Raw genomic sequence first — 12536 nt, 5'->3', positions numbered from 1 at the left:
TGAAATATTTGGGAGCCAAGTATGGAACTGGGCCTTCAGTCAATATTCATTGAATATGTACTTTCTGCCCTCACCAGGACCTGAACAACATTCTACATGCCCACACCTTTTGGCCCTCAGAACAGAGGCATCTAAGTGAGCCAAATGAAGCCAGGCTTCATTAGAGATAACAATGGGATAATGTTGAAAATGAAGTGACTAGCACAACTTCCTAGCAAGCTGACAGTCTCAAGACTAAGAAAAAGTGGCAGGCTTGTGCAGAGGGAAACGTCCATTGACCACATTTCCCTGTTAGAAAAAGCCTGCATTCTTCCTTCAGAAAAAGAAGGAAAGCTTCTGGCCTTTGCTCCCCCCACCCCGCCTTTCTAACCAGGGTTTCCAGGCAGTGTTAGTTCAGTTCTTTCAAGTGGGAGTAAAGTGGGAGTTGCTCAGGCTAAGGCTCAACTGTTTGGAAACAGGCTTTGGGGAAGTATCTGAAAGAGCTCTTTCTGACCAGGTCCTAGAACACGCTGTGCAAGTGCAAACCATCTGCTCTTCAGAATGCCCACCCTGGGCAGCCAGGGGTGGCAGGCAAGCTGGCTACCCATACCTGGGCTTACTCCAGCTGGCCAAGAAGCCAGTGGTCTGGGACAGGAAGGCCATCTTTTCTGGAGATATCAGATGCTGATTGCTCTTGCATCAATCTCAGAGAGCCAAATGAAGCCTTGCTTAGCATAGGAACAGAGTAGAAATGGTCTATCAATTTCTGCATGCGTTACAGGCCCATCGTCCCTGAATATGAATAAAGGTAAAGTTAGAAATACAGCCAGAGAATGGGAATAGCAATCTGAAGGGCCATGTCCTACTTTTCAAATGGACTTAATCTGGAAAGCAAATGTCTCAATTCATTTTCTTTTCTTACAGAAATGAGGCCACCTTACTCCCAAATCCTATGGCCCAAACTATGTACAATTATTCTCTGCTGGGCACCTTCAAATGTCCCAGACCTCCTGATGTCCACATCCTTCTGAAACTAAATTTTGAGGGACTCACTTGCCCTACCTATCCTACAGTCCCAAGGATTCAGCAGGACTCCTCAGTTTCAAGCAGAGGATATTGCTCTAAGACCCTGTCATCTATGGATGTTGAAAATGATGTTACTAGCCCAATCTCCCACATGCTGCCCATTTCAGGAATAAGAAACACCAGTGCTCTTTGGCTAAAAGAAACCCCCATTAGCTATACCTGAAAAGTCTGCCAACAAGAGGCCCACATTGTTCACTCATAAAAAGAGAGAATGCTTTCAGTCTTGGCTCTTTTTCCTGCAATTTCCATCAGTAGATTGAGGCAGCAGGGGCTCAGTGGTAGCAGGCGGGTGCTGGCAACTGATGCTCAAGTGTTTGGAACTGGGGTTTGGGGCAGTATTGTTTGAAAGGACTCTTTCTGTATTGAGCAGTTCTCGGTGCATACTTCACATGCATGAACCTCCTGCTTTTCAAAATGTAAGCATCTAGGTCAGTTAAGGGTGGTTGGGACACTAGCTGCTAGTCAGCACCTTTTACCTCTACTGGCTGAATAGCAAGTGTTCAGGGACCACACAGCCAGTTTTGTTGTTTTTGTTTTGTTTTGTTTTCCAGGGTGGGGGATATATCAGACACTGATTCACTTGCATAGCAGAGGACTAGAGTGTGAACTCACCAGCAATCCCTGAAGGCTGGCTGTGCGAGTCAGAGTCTCATTGCCATGGAATATAAACCAAGAACTTGTTAGGAACATAGCAAGATGGTGGGAATGGGCACAGGAAGACCAAAGTTATACATTTTGAACAGGAATGGGATACATCTGGGAATGATATGTCTAAATTTGTTTGTATTTCCCCCAAAATGAGGCCAGCACCTTCCTAAAACCTCTTGCACAGACTACATATAAACATGCTATGCTGGGTGCCTTCACATGTCCTAGACCTCTCACCATCCAGATAGTTCTAGAACCAATCTTTGAGGGGCCCAGTGGCCATAGCTAGCCCATATTCCCAAGGACTCTGCCAAACTCCGTAATTTAAAGTAGGTGGAATTGTCCTGAGGCACTGACTCATAATTGCTGAAAAGGTGAGTCTAGTTGTGAAAAAAGAGCAAAGGGATGGAAAGGGCTACAGAAAATGTCACAGTTCTTCATGACAGGTGAAAATGGGATTTCCTAATGAACTGGCTTTCTCAGGAATAAGAAACACCTCTGGGCTCAGGCAAAGGGAAACCTCCACTGGCTATACCAGAGAGTTAGTCAGAAATTGAGGGAAAACTTCTGGCCTTGGATATTTCTCCTGCCCTCCAAGTCAGTCAGTAGAGATGGCAGTAGTTCAGAGGAATCAGGTGAGTCCTCTCTGCTGATGCTCATGTGTTTGGAACTGGGCCTTCAGTCAGTATTCATTGAATGTGCTCTTTCTGCCCTCACCAGGACCTGAACAATACATGCCCACACCTTCTGAACACTCCTCAGAACAGAGGCATCTCAGTGAGCCAAAGAATTGAGCAAGCGGACCACCCATTATAGTACTTATTCCATCCAGTGAAGCAGCAAGCAATTGGAAGGAAGAGCACCAATTTCCCTGGTGATATCAGATACTGATATGTGGAATATGTGTAGTGTATGTGTTATATAGGGTGTTGTGTGCGGTTTATATGATGTGGGTAGGTGTGTGGTATATGTATCGTATGTGTCATGTATGTGTTATTTGTGATGTCCATGTGGTAAATGGGTCAACTATGTGTGGTACGAATCAGTTGTGTGTGTGATACAAATGGTTTTATGATGTGGGATGTATGTGGTGTCTTTTGTTGTGTATTTTTGCATGGTGTGTGGTGTGTGGATTGTATAGGTGATGTGTGTTGTAGGTGTGATGTGTCTGCAATCACGGTGTTGTGTATGTTTGGTGTCCTTTTGGGGTGTGTGTATTATGAGTGTTGTGTGTGTTGTTCATGTGTTTTCATGGTGCATGTATGAGCATGGTATAGTTGTGGTACTTCTGTGTGTTTTGATTACATATGTTGGTGTTATTTGCATGGTGTGAATATTATGGGTAACGTGTGTTCAGTTTCTGGGGTTTCTTTCTGGTGTGTGTGTTTGGCATTTGTGTGGATTTGTGGGGTTCCTGTGTATGTAGTGTATGTGTAATTGTGTAGCGCATGTGTGAAGTCTGTGTATGTGTGCACATGCGTGTACACATTGTATGTGTGGTGTGTATTTAGTAATTGTGGTGTGAATGTCTGTAGGTATTGTGCGTGTTTAGCAGTGTGTGTGGGTTACATATGTGTTTTATATGTGAGGTGTATGTGTGATGTATTTATGTGGTAGAGGAGTGGTGAATGTGTCTATGTGTTGTCTATGTGTATTTTATACTTTGTGCTGCTGGCATGTCATGGAAATGTGTCAGTATCTGCTGTGTTTTTGGAGTCAGTGGGATGTGTATTTGTAGGTGGTATATGCAGGGGTGAGAGTGGCATGTGTAAGGTGATTGTATAGCTAATCATCAGTGCACTGACCACAATACCTTCAGCAACAACTGTACAAGGACAGGAAGACCATCATTTTGGGAGGACATCAGACACCAATTAATGCTCGTTCAGCACATTAACAAAGTGAGAACTCATCAAAATCTTCAGATGATGGCTGTGTGAGAGCTCCATTACCCCTGAATGTGAGCAAAGACCCAGTTAGAAATATGGAAGATGAAGGGAATGCCTAGTAAGAAGAATGTTGTACATTTCACACAGGAATGGGGGGGGCCTGGGAAGAAGAGAACTAATCTTGTTTCCCCTTGCCCCAGGAATGAGGTCACACCCCACCCAAACTCTATAGTTTGGCCTACACATAATATTTTCTGCCAAAGTTTCCTTATGTCTAGATTGTTCTGAAACCAAATTTTGAGGGGCTTTGTGGCACAATGTATTCCACAGTCCTAAGAATTCTGCATGAGTCCCCACTTTAAAGCAGAGGATATTGTTCTGAGACACTGGCTCAGAATGGTCCCTTGGGTTAATCTAGTTTCAGATAAAAACAAAAGGGTATCAGCACCTGGTTGGCTCAGTGAGTTAAGAACCCGAGCCTTGGTTACAGCTGAGGTCACAATCTCATGGGTTGTGAGATGGAGACCCATATCTGGCTCTGTGCTCAGCGGGGAGTCTACTTGAAGATTCTCTCATTCTTCCCCTCCCTCAACTCATGTGCACACTCTATCCCTCTTTTGCTAATAAATAAATAAGCCCTAAAAAAAGATCAAAAGAGTGAAAATGGATACACAGAAGGTTAAAATGCATTATGAGCAATGAGAATAGCCTAATGTAGTGAGTGGAGTTGCACCATCTCCTGGCAAGTGGGCACCTCCAGAATAGCTAAATTGTTTACAATAGGGGAACATGGTTGGCAAGAGACCTACATTTTCCCCTCAGAAAGGGAGGGAAAGCTTCTGGACTTGGCTGTTTTCCCTACCCGCCTCCCTGGTGGCTAGAGAAAGCAGGGGTTCAACAATACCATGTGGGTGCTTGCCACTGATGCTCAAGTGTTTAGAATGGGACCTTGGTGCACTATGCCTTGAAAGGGCATTTTCTCCACTAACCAGGTCCTGGAGCATACTGCACACGCACAGCTCATCTACTCTTCATAATGAAGGCATCTGGATCAGCGAGAGGGGGGAAGCAAACTGGTTATTGAGCCCTATATTTACATGAGTCGGCCAAGCAAGTACTCAGGAACACAAATGCCAGCGTTCTTTTGGGATATCAGACACTAATCACTCTCCCTTACCACTGGATCCAAGTGTGAACTTGACACCAACCCTTGGGTGCTGGCTGTATGGGAGACCTATCACCCCTGGATGGGAATGAGGCCTACTTAGAAATTATGCAACAATATGGAAATGGCTACAAAAAGAGTTAAGTTCTACATTTCAAAGAGGAATGGGAAATTTGGGGGAGGTGTCTTCATGTCCATTTGCCCCAGAGATGAGGCCAGATCTTTTCCCAAAAGGGATGCCACTGCCTCCACACCAACATTCTCTGGTAGGCAATATCAAATGCCCTAGGCCTCATGATGTCAGGATAGTGCTGAAGCCAAATTATGGTAGGCCCATGGTCCCAAACTCACAAAAACATGACCAGACTCCCAAGCTTCTTCTTGGTTATTTAGATTTTTATTTAAGTTCTAATTAGTTAACATTTAGCATAACATTTGTTTCAGGAGTAGAATTTAGTGATTCTTCACCTACCTATAACACCCCATATTCATACTACTAAGTGCCCACCAATCACCCATTTAGACCATCTCCCACCTAGCTCCATCCATCTACCCTGTTTGTTCTCTGTTAGTGTCTCATGGTTTGCTCCCTTTCTTTTTCCCCTTCCCACGTGTTCATCTGTTTTGTTTCTTAAATTCTGCATCAGAAAGAAGTCGTATGTTTTTTGTGTTTCTTTGACTGACTTATTTCATTAACACAACACTCTAGCTCCATATGTCACAACTATATATACATATCTATATATGTCACAACTCCTTTATCCATTCCCCAACAGATGGACAGTTGAGTGCATTCCATGGTTTGGCTATTGTTGATAAGCCTGCTATAAACATCAGGGTGCATGTGCCCCTTTGAGTATATAGTTTTGTATACGTTGTGTAAGTATCTAGAGGTGCAATTGCTGAGTCATAGGGTAGTTCCATTTTTAACTGTTTGAGAAATTTCAACAATGTTTTCCAGTGTGGTTGAACCAGTTTGCATTTCCACCATTCCCAGTGTAAGTGGGTTCTCCTTTTTCCACGTTCTTGTCAAGACCTCTTGTTTCCTGTGTTGTTAATTTTAGCCATTCTGATGGGAGAGAGGTGCTATCCCCTTGTACTTTGGATTTGTATTTCCTAGATGATGAGTGATGTTGAGCATCTTTCCATGGGTCTGTTGATCATTTGGATGTCTTCTTTGGAAAGACGTCTATTCATGTTTTTTTTTTTTAACCTACTTTATAGACTGGATTATTTGGGGTTTTTTGAGTGCTCTTAATGTATTTTGGATCTTAACCTTCACTAGATAATTCATTTGCAAATATCTTCTTCTAACTAACAGGTTGCCTTTTAATTGTTCTGTTTGTTTCTTCAATGTGCAGAAGGTTTTCATTTTGATGAAGCCCCAATAGTTTATTTTTGCTCTGTTGCCCTTACCTTGGGAGACATACCTAGAAACAATTTCCTACAGCCAATATCAAAGAGGTTGCCACCTATGTTCTCTACTAGGATTTTATTTATTTATTTAGTTAGTTAGTTAGTTAGTTAGTTTTAGGGGTAGAATTTAGTGATTCATTAGTTGCATATAACAGCCAGCACTCCTTAATGCCCATCACCCAATTACCCCATTCCCTCCTCCCCCCACCAACCTCCCTTCCAGCAAACTGTCACTATGTTTCCTAGAGTTCTCTTACGGTTTGCCTCCCACTCTGTTTTCATCTCATTTTATTTTTTATTCCCTTCTCCTATGTTCATGTTTGTTTCTTAAATTACACATATGAGTGATATCATATGGTATTTGTCTTTCTCTGACTTACTTCACTTAGTATAATACCCTCTAGTTCCTTCCATATTGTTGCAAATGGCAAGATGTCATTCTTTTTGATGACTGAGTACTATTTTAGTGTGTGTGTGTGTAATATTTGCTAAGCACTGTACATATACTTTGGCATTTTATTTTCATCGTAATCATTGAGGTACTATTATTGTCCATAAAAGGTAGGAAACCTGAAGAGAAACATTAAAATAATTTTTGGCCAGACTAAAAATAGAAAAAATTAGAAAAAAAAATGATAAGAGCAAGTTTGTTTTCAGTTTTGGAACAGTGAGAGAAACACCTTTATCCTGCATTTGTCCCATTTACTCCTCCTTTATGTGACATGACTTTGCTTCTAGAGCTCCTCTTTATTCCACTAAACCATTTCTGGTTGATGGTTGGGCTCCTCCAAAGTCTCCCTGAAATGGTTATGGATGTCAGGTGTCAGTACAGTCTGGAGGCAAGAACAATCTATCTGTCCTTTGGAATTGGTAGCTACTTTCCCCCCTCACTGAGGTTGGCATGATGTCAAATAATGGGCATGCATAATTTCCCTTTAATTGGGGTGTCTGAAGTCTCACTGACTATAATTAATTGGGCTGAACTGTGCTGAACTTTCCGGTTTCTAATGAGGTGGCTAGATTATTTATAAGACTGTCTTACTTCAGCATCTCTGTTGAGGTTTGAATTAATGGCAATATGACAAAGAGAATTTATTTTTGTAAGGCAAGAAACTTGGAGAAGACTGGTCCATCAATGAGCAAAACCAGGTAAATTTCATTTCCATTCAAAGCAGTGTTGACTTAGATGTTAGGGCTGTGACAGTTTTCAAGGTGGACTGTCAGGTGCTTTAGGCATACAGCCTCCAGTATTTTATCTCTGCAGTAAGCTGGAGGAGGGTAAAATGAGGACAGATGGGCCAGGTCCCCTTCAGTTAGGGAGTCCTCCTCAGTTTTCCCTCTGGCTTAGAGACTGGGTCGAAAATATCTTCATTCTGTTATTTCTACTTTTCTGTTTTAGATTAAAGTTATATGAATCAGTGTTTCCTACTCATATATTGATCATTATAAGAATAGCCAGGGAGAATTAGTACAAGTTTGAAGTCATGGTTTCTAGCAATTCTGATTTAGTGGGCCTGGAAGCTACTTATTAAATTCACTGACTTATTAGTCAGTTTGGAGACTCCCTGATATCATGGATGTCCCTTACAGATCTTTAGAGTGATGATTTCATACGTATTAGGACTTCTAGTCTTCACAATCAACTTGTGAAGAAAGCATTACTTTTTCCTGGTTTGCAGAAGAAGAAACCAAGGCACAGAGAGAGTTTATAACTGGACCATGGACCCCTTGCTATATGTGCTGGAGCCAGGTAGAGTCCCTCTCTTACCACAGGCCTCCTTCTCACATTTTCCAATTCACTCTTTAAAAAAAAAAATCTTATTTATTTATTTATAGCATAACAGTATTCATTATTCTTGCACCACACCCAGTACTCCATGCAATCCGTGCCCTCTATAACACCCACCACCTGGTACCCTGACCTTCCACTCCCTGCCCCTTCAAAACCCTTAGATTGTTTTTCAAAGTCCATAGTCTCTCATGGTTCACCTCCCCTTCCAATTTCCCCCAACTCCCTTCTCCTCTCTAACTCCTCATGTCCTCCATGCTATTTGTTATGCTCCACAAATAAGTGAAACCATATGATAATTGACTCTCTCTGCTTGACTTATTTCACTCAGCATAATCTCTTCCAGTCCCTTCCATGTTGCTACAAAAGTTGGGTATTCGTCCTTTCTGATGGAGGCATAACACTCCATAGTGTATATGGACCACATCTTCCTTATCCATTGGCCTGTTGAAGGGCATCTTGGTTCTTTCCACAGTTTGGCCATTGCTGCTATAAACATTGGGGTACAGATGGCCCTTGTTTTCACTACATCTGTATTTTGGGGGTAAATACCCAGGAGTGCAATTGCAGGATCATAAGGAAGTTCTATTTTTAATTTATTTTTTTCCTTTGAAGGGGAGGTGAACTATGAGAGATTATGGACTCTGAAAAACAATCTGAGGTGTTTGAAGTGGTGGGGGGGTGGGAGGTTGGGGTACGAGGTGGTGGTTATTATAGAGGGCACGGATTGCATGGAGCATTGGGTGTGGTGAAAAAACAATGAATACTGTTATGCTGAAAATAAATAAAAAATAAATTTAAAAAATAATACAATTATCATGATGTAAAATAAAAATAAAATTTAAAAAATTGAAAAGTTGGGGTGCCTGGGTGGCTTAGTTGGTTAAACATCTGCCTTTAGCTCAAGTCATGATCCCAGAGTCCTTGAATTGAGCCCTGCATAGACTCCCTGCTCAGCAGGGAGTCTGTTTCTCCCTCTGCCCCTCACCACACTCATGTCCTCTCTCACTTCTTCTGTCTCTCCCTCAAATAAATAACATCTTTTAAAAAATAATTGAAAAAATAAAATTAAAATTAAAAACTTGTATGTGTGCATGAGGAAACTTCTCATTTTACTCTCACATATTGATATATTTTACATTACATTTACTTACACTATAATGTATTGCCTTATTTACTGTAACTGTAAGATCAGTTTTGAAATATAGTAAATTTCTACAATTCTCTTGGCTCTTCTAGGTACCTTGATTTCCATATACATTTTAGAATTACCTTGTAAATTTCTCACTAAAATGCCTCATCCAGCATGAATCAGAATAATGCTGGTTTGATATTCCAACAACACAGAGTCTTCTATGAATATCATATATATTTTTTTATTTATTTAACATTCCTTTGATTTGCCTCAGCAGTAATTTTCAGGGGTCTTCATTATATGTATTCTTATTGATATAATGATTGTGGATATGAATCTCTATTCATTTCCACTTTTTAAAACATTAAAAATTTTTTATAAACATATAATGTATTTTTAGCCCCAGGGGTACAGGTCTTTGAATCGCCAGGTTTACACACTTCACAGCACTAACCATAGCACATACCCTCCCCAATGCCCATAACCCCACCACCCTCTCCTGACCCCCAGCCCACCAAGCCTCAGTTTGTTTTGTGAGATTAAGAGTCTCTGATGGTTTGTCTCTCTCCTGATTCCATCTTGTTTCATTTATTCTGTTCCTACCCCCACCCCCACCCCAATGTTGCATCTCCACCTCCTCATATCTGGGAGATCATATGATAGTTGTTTTCCTCCAATTGACTTATTTCACTAAACATAATACCCTCTAGTTCCATCCATGTTGTCACCAGTGGCAAGATTTCATTTCTTTTGATGGCTGCATAGTATTCCATTGTATATATATATATATATACCACATCTTCTTTATCCATTTATCTGCTGATGAACATCTAGGTTCTTTCCATAGTTTGGCTATTGTGGACATTGATGCTATAAACATTCAGGTGCATGTGCCCCTTCGGATCACCATGGCTGTGTCTTTAGGGTAAATACCCAGTAGTGCAATTGCTGGGTCATAGGGTAGCTCTATTTTCAACTTTTTGAGGAATCTCCATGCAACCACTCATTTCTACTTTTTTAAAATATAATTTTCTGGGGCACCAGAGTGGCTCAGTGGGTTAAAGCTCCTGCCTTTGGCTCAGGTCATGATCCCAGGGTCCTGGGATCGATCCCCACATCAGGCTCTCTGCTTGGCAGGGAGCCTGCTCCCTCCTCTCTCTGCCTGCCTCTCTGCCTACTTGTGATCTCTGTCTGTCAAATAAATAAATAAAATCTTAAAAAAAGAAAAGAAAATTTATTTTTCTAAATGCTCACTGCTGATATGGAGAAATACAGTAGATTACATGAATGCTACCGAAGTATAATTTATGTACAGTAACCTGCATTACTTTAAAGTGTACAATTAAAACTATACTTTGAGGAGGGTATGTGTTATGATGAGCACGGGGTGTTATAGTTAACTAATGAATCATTGAACACTACATCAAAACTAATATACAGTGGCTAACTGAACATAAGAAATAATGAAATTAATTCAATAGGTATTATGTTAAAAAAGACACTGTGTTCGGGGATCATTTCTACAGTTTGTTGCTAGAGAAGTTTTTCTGAACATGTAGAGTACCTCAAACCATGTGGAGGAAGAGGAGTGCTCTCTTGTGAGCCTGAAGCTGGATTTAGGTGTTCTTTCCAAACAGCCAATTATGGGTGCCTGGGTTGCTCAGTTTGTTAAACAACTGCCTTTGGCTCAGGTCATGATACTGGAGTCCTGAGATCAAGTCCCACATCAGAGTCCCTGCTCAGCAGAGAGTCTGCTTTTCCCACTCACCTCTCTCCTCTCATGCTCTCTCTCTCTCTCTCTCTCAAATAAAATCTTTAAACAAACAAACCAAATACAAGAACCAAACAGCCAATTGCCACTGATGATTGTTCTTCTCCTTTGGTGGAGTAAGAGGGCGAGAACACATTCTAAGTGTTCTCTAAAAAAATAAAAAATAAAAAATAAACTGTACAGTCAAATGCATTTTCATAGATGTGCATACAAATGAAGCTAGTGCAGCCTCAGGATTCTTAATCTATCCCTATCACTACATGGATCACCAGTTCAGGCTTTTTTGTTGCTAAGTAAATTGATATATTCTGTCTGTACATTACCTATTAATGGATATCTCTGTAGTTTCCAGGGTTTAGCCACTGTGAGTAAAGTTATGGTGAAATTCACGACAGATTGTTGTGTGGACATATTGTATAAATACTTAAGAAAGGAATGTGAACAACCATTCACATGATTGGCAAATGTTTAACTGTGGTTTAGCTTTTCTAAGAGAGCGGACCATCTTTCATTCCCACAAGTGTAAGCAATTATCAGTTACTTTAAATCCTCACCACATATGTTTTAAATGTCTGCAATATTAGCCACAGAGCTAGATATGTAATGCTAACTCATTGTCGTATTAATTGATGCTCCTAAATGATTGAAAACTGACATTTGTGCTTCACAGCCAAAATATAAGACAAAGATAGAGTTTGGAATAATGGGTAAAAATAGCTTTATTGTTTTCCCGGGCAAAGGAAGCTATAGCTGGCTAAGGCCTTCAGAAATGGTAAGGCTACTATGACTGGAAGAAGGGTTGGGGAGACAACTATAAGGAAATACACAATCTAGTATATTGTGCCAAAAATTATGTATGTGCTACCAACCTTCAAGCACAATGCACAGGCTAGAAGTGGCCCACATTTCATCTTTGTTCCTATCAGATGATCTAGCATAGGTTAGGTGAGCCAAATCCATGCTTCCTCAGAGCTAGGTCTCAGGGGACAACAGCCATGGCTGCATGTGGCTTGCTTTCCTACCCTATTCCTGAGGAATTCTGCAGCATCGGTGAGGTGAGTAAAATGCAGGACCCCCTCAGAGCTCTGCTTTTCCAGCACAGTCCTTTCCACAGCCAGTCTCTCATGGCTAGGTTTTGTGGTCCGGCCTGCAGCTGGAAGCATACATCCACTGTGAGTGTGGAGCCTGGCCCTGAGTCCTGAATTGAGGGCAAGATTCAGGGTGAAGCTCAAGATGAGGGTTTGGTCTTGAGATAGGCCCACCTTGTGGACGAGGGGCAGTGTGGCTTCTGAGACAAGCTAGTAGCTGCTCCCTTGTGGTTGCCTGAGGCTCAACTTCCTTTTGCTTTCTTGGAGGATTAGCCGGCACTGGTCATGGGTCCCAAATCTGTCCTTCCTCACACTGTCTATTGGAGTGGCGGGAGGGCCGGTGCCATGGCAAGCAAGCCTCAGGGTGAGACTTGGGAAGACGGGAGGCATGGATCAGACGGCTGTACACAGAAGGACACTGAGGTGGGAGTCAAGGGCTGGCATTAATGTGAGCATCTGAATTCTAGTTAGGCCGCAGCAAATTGCTCCTTGACTTCCTGCTGTGTAATGTCTTCCCTAGACTCATGGACAGCCACAGCATCCACCAGGGTTGCAAGTGCCAAGCTTTCC

At 41.6% G+C, this 12536-nt stretch overlaps 1 pseudogene; it reads left to right on the top strand.

The window, feature by feature from the left end:
• Nucleotides 1–10599: 10599 nt before the first annotated feature.
• On the top strand, nucleotides 10600–10840 carry LOC123392958 (annotated as a pseudogene).
• Nucleotides 10841–12536: the final 1696 nt, after the last annotated feature.

Source organism: Mustela putorius, unplaced genomic scaffold, assembly GCF_011764305.1.
Source record: "Mustela putorius furo isolate JIRA1106 unplaced genomic scaffold, ASM1176430v1.1 tig00000695_pilon_pilon_pilon, whole genome shotgun sequence".
In the NCBI taxonomy this organism is placed as follows: domain Eukaryota; kingdom Metazoa; phylum Chordata; class Mammalia; order Carnivora; family Mustelidae; genus Mustela; species Mustela putorius.
Note: the sequence above shows the minus strand (reverse complement) of the source record. Positions and strands in the feature narration are given on the sequence as shown.